Source organism: Delphinus delphis, chromosome 13 (assembly GCF_949987515.2).
Source record: "Delphinus delphis chromosome 13, mDelDel1.2, whole genome shotgun sequence".
NCBI classification, from domain to species: Eukaryota; Metazoa; Chordata; class Mammalia; order Artiodactyla; family Delphinidae; genus Delphinus; species Delphinus delphis.
This window is the reverse complement of record NC_082695.1, coordinates 29,979,615-29,988,666: the sequence shown is the minus strand read 5'-3', so window position 1 is coordinate 29,988,666 and position 9,052 is coordinate 29,979,615. Positions and strand designations below refer to the sequence as shown.

At 44.1% G+C, this 9,052-nt stretch overlaps 1 pseudogene; it reads left to right on the top strand.

Annotated features, from left to right (window-relative positions):
- Positions 1–751: 751 nt before the first annotated feature.
- LOC132435732 (BCL2/adenovirus E1B 19 kDa protein-interacting protein 3-like) lies at positions 752–2,870 on the top strand (annotated as a pseudogene).
- Positions 2,871–9,052: the final 6,182 nt, after the last annotated feature.

The window sequence follows — 9,052 nt, the reverse complement described above, 5'->3', positions numbered from 1 at the left end:
GCTGCAGGATCATAATCAAGGGGGGAAGAGGGGACTATTGACAAATGATATTGAAAATATCAGTGGTGACTCTCTTGGGGCAGTAGGATTTCAGGTGACTTTTAATGTCTTTCTTCATATGTTAAATGATTAGTTGAATTTTAACAGTGAGCCTGAATTGTTTGCACAATCAGAAAGTTATCTGTAAATAAATAAAATTAGAACCTTATTGAACACTCTTTTCACAGATAAGTTCCAGAAAGAATAAAGACCAAAATATGTGAAGCACAACTTTTATATGATTAGAAGGAAATGTACAGATTATCTTCATGACGTTGAGTTAAGCAGAATTTCTTAAGCCAGAAAGTATGAATCGTAAAGGAAAAGACTTAGAAATTTGCATGTAATTTTTCAGTGATGCCAAAATTAAAGTTTAGCTTAAAGATTTGATTGAAAAAACAAGCCACAAACTAGGAGAAGATATTTGTAACATGTATTGCAAAGTATCTAAGAAACACAAGGAAATAAAAAGCAGCAAAACAAAACCCCCAGTTTTTAAGAATGGACAAAAAATATGAAGAGGAAGGAGAAAAGGCAAACAAAATCACCAAAATTCACAAAATGTCCTCCTCCTCACTAAGAGAAACACAAATTAAATTATATGCCACATTATATCCCTCTGATTGTCTACAAAACGTCAAACCGGACAATATGAGACGTTGGAAAGGAAGTGGAGAAGAGGAACTTGCATATTCTACTAATGGGAGTGAAAATGAATACAATTGTTTTGATGTCAAATTACCAATATCCAGTAAAGCTGAAAATTTACATCCCTTGTGACCTAGAAAGTCCTCCTCTAGAGAAACTTGCAGGTAAGTGCTAAGAGACAGCTACCAAAAGAACAATCTAAAACCCATCAGAGAGAAATAAAAAATAAAGTTTATATGCCCAAGAACATTAAAATAGCAATTTAAAAAATGAACTAGGTCTCTATGTGTTAACCTTATAAACATAGGTCACTAAAACATACCACTGAGAAGGAAAAAGAAACAGGTTGTAGAAAATTTAAACAGTATGATACAAATTATTTAAAATTTAAAAACCGCTATATATTGCCAATGGATACATATACGCTTAGAGCGGTGTACTGGAGGACACTCCATGGGGTTGTCTCTGGGGAAAAAAGTGAAAGAAGGCAAAGGAGGAGGGAAGCAAATTGGACTTGAATTTTATTTCAATATTATATTACCTTTATTTTTATTTATTTATTTATTTTTATTTATTTATTTTTTCTGTACGTGGACCTCTCACTGTTGTGGCCTCTCCCGTTGCGGAGCACAGACTCCGGATGCGCAGGCTCAGCGGCCATGGCTCACGGGCCCAGCAGCTCCGCGGCATGTGGGATCTTCCCGGACCGGGGCACAAACCCATGTCCCCTGCATCGGCAGGCGGACTCTCAACTCACTGTGCCACCAGGGAAGCCCTATATTACCTTTATTAAAAATACTTATAAAGTATATTGCAAAAGATAAAAGTAATGAACTCAAAGTCTCATTCCTGCTTGTCACAGAGCCTGACCAGCTCACCAGAGTCTCAGGTATCCCGGGGTTCCAGGAAGGGAACCTGCAGGGCCCTTGGGTGAAGCTGCACCTCAGTAATGGGAACGGAGCACAGCTCCAGCCTCAATTTCTTGTTTTTTTTTAATTTTAGTTTTTAAAGTTTTTTGGTATTGAAATATAGATGATTTACAGTGTTTCAGGTGCACAGCAAAGTGATTCAGTTATACAAGTATATATATTCTTCTTCATATTCTTTTCTATTATAGGTTATTATAGTTCACTGTGCTATACAGTAGGTCCTTATTGTTTATCTATTTTATGTATAGTACAATAGTTTGTATCTGTTAATCCCAAACTCCTAATTTATCCCTCTCCCCTCTTCCCACTTTGGTAACCATAAGTTTGTTTTCTATGTCTGTGAGTCTCTTTCTGTTTTGTAAATAAGTTCATTTGTATCATTTTTTTAGATTCCACATATAAGTGATATCATGTGATATTTGCCTTTCTCTGTCTGACTTACTTCACTTAGTATGATAATCTCTAGGTCCATCCATGTTGCTGCAAATGGCATTATTTCATTCTTTCTTCTGGCTGAGTAATATTCCATTGTACATATGTACCACATCTTCTTTATCCATTCATCTGTTGATGGACACTTAGGTTGCTTCCATGTCTTGGCTATTGTAAACAGTGCTGCTGTGAACACTGGGGTGCATTTATCTTTTTGAATTAGAGTTTTCACATTTTCTGGGTATATGCCCAGGCAGCCTCAATTTCTGTTTGCACTTATGATGTGGATCAAATTCTACTGGACGCCCAGCATGAACCTAGATGATGTCACCCCCAGTGTTCACTGTGATGACCCACAAGATACTAGTAGTTTCTGAACTAGACACCCACAGTGTTGGAGGAAAAACAGCCCTCAGCCCGAAGATTATATGAAGAGAAGAAATTGAAAGCCTTTTGAAGAAAAACTCAGATTGGACAGTGGATTGGACAAGTCGGTCTGAAAACATCCCCCCCACCCCCGCCTCCAAAAAACTGCCTTTAAACATCTTTAAACACCAAACAAAGCACACAGCCTCTCTCGGCAGGAGGAGTGTGTGTCTTAGGAAGAAAGGGGGCATTTTCTCAGCAGAATTTCTAAGCGTTTTCCTTCCATCTCTGCTGCTCTCACATCACTGGCCAGTGGCTTGGGGATCGTATTGGAAAACATCTGGCCACCAGTGTCTTTTGATGGAGACTTGGACTCTGGCTGTTGCACACGGTGGAGATTGTCTACTAAAGGCTACACCGAACTCTGCTATTTATTCTTTGCGAAGCAGGAACTAGAAAACCAAGGTGCAAATCAAACTCCACAGTAGAGTTTAGATGCCAAAATGTGTTTGCTTTCACAGTGTAATGGCTTCAACTTCCAACGGATGGGCGACAGGGACGTGTCAGCATTCTGTCAGAGACACCTGCTCAATCTGTTTCAGGCCCCTCATCAGTTAACCTCGTCCTTTGTGCTGAGCTTTTGGGGGCTCTGAGAATCAATGTTAATCTAAGCAAATCTGTGTCTACATTTAAAAAACTAGAAATTGAAGAAAATAAATAAATCTTTGCCAAATCCGTCAGAGATTACTGTATTTGCATGTGGTTTAAAATCAAACCTTATAAAAGCTTTTTGATTAAGCCAGAAAAAAAGTAATTTATTTAAAAATAAATATTTGTACTCCCGCCGTGTTACTGGGGACCTTTCAGTCTTGGTTTGGGTGATAATGCCTGGAGTCAGCTGCAGGAGTGGAAGTGACCCTATTTGGGGCTTTTGCTGTTGGAGAGCTGGGAGAGCTCAAGAGGTCAAGAGGCCAAAACAAGAGCATACCCACCCCTCCTGGGACCTTGCTTGGGGCACAGGTGGGGCTTGGTTGGGTGACTGAAATCTTCTCCCAGCTTTGCTGAAGGAAACCAGGCTCTGTGTTGATTCATAGGTGTTAGCAACTGTTTTATTTGTCAATATTCTAAAAATTTATTGAGAACTCTAAATCATTTTTAAAAAATCATCTCTCAACTCAAAGATAAGGCAAAGGTGTATGTAAGAGAAATACAGCTTGTATTTTTCCTCTCTAGATGTCTAGGTCAGTTTAAGTATGTTCAAGTCAAGCATCATAAGTGTTGTGATTAAATAGCTACCTTTCTCAGAAGATTCCTCTGGTTTTTGTAACCTCCCCTCCTGTCTAACAGGCTTAATACAAATTTAGCTTGATAAGTGTGTCTTGGAAATGGAACATTCCACAAGTCCTATGTATTAATCATTACCTGAAGCACCCACAGTTATGTACTTACGAAGTCCTTTGACAGATCCCTGGACACAGGGCTGATAATTAGCAGGCACTGACATCCACTCTGCACACTGGCCATGGTCCACCTTGATCATTTAGTACCTGAACCTCACTGTGTACCTGAGTTCAACACTGTGCCTTGAAGGTCATTATGGCCCCTGATCACGGGTCTTGGCAGATTTACTGTCTCAGTGCTGAAATCTGGTAGAGCCCTTCCAAGTCCACTGTTTCTCCAGCCCTCTTCTCCCCATTGCTGGAGCAATCTGGTCCTTGTCGCCAGCCTTGACCTCAGCCAGTCTCCAGGACAAATCCGACTTTAGGCAGGAAGTATCTAGACCTCGATCCTCATCACCCTGCCTTCAGTGCTGAACCTCTAGTGGGGGTACGCGAGCTGACACCCTGCCAACCTCTGCGGCTCCCCTTCCCCACCGCCTCTCTCTGCCCCACCTGTCTGGTGCATGCACGCACGCGCACACCTGTTCTCAGGTGTGCCGGCCTGCTGAACATCCCAGTCATGACTTCAGCCCTGCTGCTTCCTCCCTCCTCTGCCTGGGATGCATCATTTCAGCAGAAGCAGTTGGCTGGTACAAGGAAGCAGCGTGGCTAAGAAAGGATGGGATGGGGTCCCTTGACCATCCATGTTTCTGAGAACACCCTTACCTTCTTTCTGTGTTCAAAGCAAGTTCTGTTTCCAGGGGGGCTGCGTGGCCTCTCCAGGCTGCCCCAGCTTACTCAGGCAGAGAAAGAACACACTTACCTCGTGCTCCCACTTCACATTTTATTGCTAAAACCCTTCCACAACTTCGTGAGGGAGGAACTGTTATCGTCATTCTACTGATGAGGAAACTGAGCTCAGAAAAGCTGAACAAGTCACCCTTCTGGAAAGCTGGGACCTGGCTCCAAACCAGAGAGTCTCTGGTTCCAGAGCCCTTTGTCACTGTCCCCAAGGCCCTGGTTTTAGACTCACTTCTATTTTGTTCTGTAGCCTGAGTTCATGTGTTATTTCATGGTCAGCACCACACTCTCTCTAGGACTGGGGCTGCTTTGTTCCGCAGCTCCTCCTCGGAGAAGGGAAGCCCCCTGCCCTGGACCCTGACTCAATGCTGGAGTCCAGCTCCCCCGACAATGTTCCCCATCACTGCTGGCTGCCTAAACGTCCAAACACCACTTGAACTCACCATCACTGTGCTCTCCTGTCTGATAGGGGACTGGACTCCTGCAGGCAGTCTCTGTAGCCAGCTGCTGACATAAAATGCAGTGTCCTGTTGCCACACCCTTTACAGCCCTGGAGCCCAATTTTCTCTCAGCACCAGCAGCTGGATCTGAGCCCTCCTGTTCATCCCACCCACCCCATGGAGCAAGTCAGCTTAGAAGTCGTGCACACCCCCACCCAGCATTCTTCACTGGATCCTTCTTCAAGTTATGTCTAGTTCCTGAGCAAGACAGCTTCAGCGGGACTAATGCAACTAGACTCTGACTTTTGTCTCCAGTCTTTATTTGTTTACTAGGGTCTTCAGTTGGGTTTCCCCAGAAGCCAACTTTGAGATGAAAATTTGAGACCAAGTAGTTGATTTGAGGGGTGACCCAAGGAAGTGTTATTGAGTGGTTACCCCTGGGTGGCCCCAGGGTTCAGTGCCGCTGGGGAGCTGTGGATGAGAGTGTAGAACACAGCTCAGAGTCCTCCCACCGAAGGAGGGCGAGGACACTTGGGGATTCCTCCCGGTCACACGGTCATGGGCTGAGGGCTGCACTGCACTTCTGGCTGCAGCCCTCACAGGGAGAGCAGTGGGCGCTTGCAGTAAGGTTGTTCTAAAACATACTGTGAGGGGTCTTTCCTGGTGGCGCAGTGGTTAAGAATCCGCCTGCCAATGCAGGGCACATGGGTTCGAGCCCTGGTCCGGGAAGATCCCACATGCCGTGGAGCAACTAAGCCCGCACGCCACAGCTACTGAGCCTGCACTCTAGAGCCCACGAGCCACAACTACTGAAACCCATGCGCCTAGAGCCCGTGCTCCTCAACCAGAGAAGCCAACGCAGTGAGAAGCCCATGCACTGCAACGAAGAGTAGCCCCCGCTCGCCGCAACTAGAGAAAGCCCGCGTGCAGCAATGAAGACCCAACACAGCCAAAAATAAATAAATAAAATTTAAAAAGATAAATAATATACTGTGATGGTGCGTACCCAGGGGGTATAAGCAGAACACAGGCGGCATCCACTACAGTCAGTTAAAATAACTCTCAGAGCTGCCGTTTTAGTGATTCTGGAAAGCTTCTGGAGGAAGTATGCAGCGTCACACTAAGTATTACCTGCGGAAGTCTTCCGAGGTTTCTTATGTTTGGCTTATGAACTGTCATCATAGTCCTGTATAGGACTGCTCTGGCAGCTCCCCACCTCCACCCTATCTCCAGTACATGCACCAGGTCATTCAGGGCATTCAAAGGTCTTTCATGTGTTTTTCGCTCTTTTACTAACTGTGAATGTCATTCATATTTTGCGAGCCCTCCCCTCATACAAAACGGCAGGAACTAGATGCTTAAAAGAGCGCTAAGTGTAAAACACTCTTCCTACCCTCAAGGAACACGCCATCAAGTTGGGCAATTCCAATATGTACCATTATTCTTCTTTTCAGGGGGGATACAGGGTAAGAACCAAAGGGATGGGGTTGCTTATGAGCCTTTCCAGCTGAAAAATCTATAAGAACAGAAATCAAGTTAGCCTGAGACTAGAATTGAAATACCGGAATCACAGAATTGAGTCCCTGACTTCAACCTCTGCCAAGTTACTAAAGATGGTACTTCTTTTCACATTGTGCTATATAGTTACTGTTCTGTCTGACTCCATGTATCCTACCAACTCTTAACAACAGGGATAGTTTCCATATTACACATCTATTGCTGCATAACAAATTACGCTAAAACTTACCAGCTTACAAGATGTATGTATTATGTCACAGTTTCTATGAGTCAGGAATCTGGACACAGCCTTCCCAGGTCCTCTTTCTCAGAGTCCTTCACAAGCTGAAATCAAGATGTCATCCAAGGCTTGCGTCTCATCTGAAGGCTTGACTGGGCAAGGATCTGCTTCCAAGTTCACATGGTTGTTGGCAGCATTAAGTTCCTCATGGACTGGTAAACTGAGGGTCTCAGTTCTGAGATGGCTGTTGGCTGGAGGCCACCCTCAGATCCTTGCCAGGTGGGCCTCTCCAATACGGCAGTTTGCATCACCAAAGCATGGAAACCAAGAAGGCAACAGAGAGAGAAGCCATAGTCTTTCCTAAGCTAATCGTAGAAGTGACATCCATCACCTTTGCCATATTCTATAGGTTAGGAGCAAGTCACCAGATACAGACCGCACTTAAGAGGAGGAGATTATTTAAGGCCATGAATACAAGGAAGTGGGGATAATTGGGGGCCTGTCATGGTGTCCTTACCACCTGGTTATACTAGGTGCTCAATAATGTCTGTTGTTTTGCATGTTTATTATTCCTAAAACAACAAGACAAGTTGCAAAACTGCATCACAGCAAAAGAACATTAGATTTTAAAGGGGGCTGACCATGTAGTAGGAGAGTTTGGTGACGTACATTCCATTCTATTCAGTGGACAAATCCACCTAAGAACCCAGTCATGTACTAGTAGCTGGAATGTGAGCTCCCTGAAGGCAGGACTTTGTCCTTAATCTCGACATCGTCAACACCTATTGGCCCTTCCTTGACTCACGAGAGGAAGTTGGCAAACACTGAATGGATTGAGGAATGGTGTAGTGTGGACTAGTACCAGTCTCGGGCCTGTTAGGAACCGGGCCGCACAGCAGGAGGTGAGCGGCGGGTGTGCACGCGAAGCCTCATCTGCAGCTCCCCATCCCTCCCCATCGCTTGCATTACCGCCTGAACCCTCCCCCCCCCACCCTCCCTACCCCCACTCCCCACCCCGCCTCCTGTCCGAGGAAAGATTGCCTTCCATGAAACCAGTCCCTGGTGCTAAAAATGTTGGGGAGCCGCTGGTTTAGTGAATAACAAATCCTGTCCCTCTTAGGACATTTTCCACATGGGTTACAGAGTTAACAAAATATTATGCCAATTTAGAAAGTAGTCATGGAAAGAGGAAGTTTACTATTGTAGCAACCTAAACAAATACTTGATTGAATGAATGTCAGCCAGGCGATCCCCACATTGGCTCTGGTGTATTCATTATTCAATACCTTTCAAAATGCTAATCTGAGAAAACCTATAACGTGGACAAACAGAAAGGGTATCCAGTAAAATCTGCACTTGCTGTTACCATCAGCTTGATCTTTATAGCACAGTCACTGGGCAAATAGAATTTAGAATCTAGGTTTATCTAGAGAGGGTCACTGGCATGTACTCTGAGGTGTGGCATGTCACAGAGATTTTGAGTTGGAGTTTAGCAGAAGAGTGAATCCATGTGGAAATTACTGCAAACCCTTTTCTACACAATGCAAGCTATACATTTTTGTAAGCCCTTGGAAGTCTAGGGTTGCAGTGGGTTTTAAGAATGTGCCTTTGTTTACCTCAGATGAAATGCTGGTTAGAAAAGAAGGTTCTCTTATTCAGGGAAATTAATCCTTGGCCTGATACACCTTCTCCCATTTCTCTCTGTCTCCCCACCCCCACCCCCCTTTCTCTCTATCTCCATTTCTATCATTTCCTCTATCTCAGAGAAGGGTGGTTTCCTGACTCTTTCCTGAAGTGGGGATACGTCTCCTCCAACCTTTTTTATTAGCAGGATCAGTTTAGGAGGTTAGTTATTTGCCACCTGGACCTTTTAGCTGCTCTCTAACAACAATTACCTTTCACCTCTTTGAGGTGAAAACTTGTCCCCAAGAAACCCTATTTAAGGCAAACCCCTACAAATACATCAGATATTTGTGGAAAGTCACACACATTACTGGACAATTCAGCCCTCTTATTCTGTTTTGGGTGATTTACACCATGCGTAGTGATACTCGCATTCCTAGATGCTGACAGGTGAGGAAGAATCAGACTGTGTGCTTCGTAAGAATGACAGGGGATTCCCAAGAGCTACAAATTCTGCAAAACAAATCCCTTAAGTAAATAATGGAAAATGATAATTCATTTTAAGTTCTTTGAAAAGTTGAAAAGTGATGCAAAAGGAAAGGGCTCATCTGTTCTTAGTCAGCTTTTGACCTTTGACTATATAGACACAAGAATTGC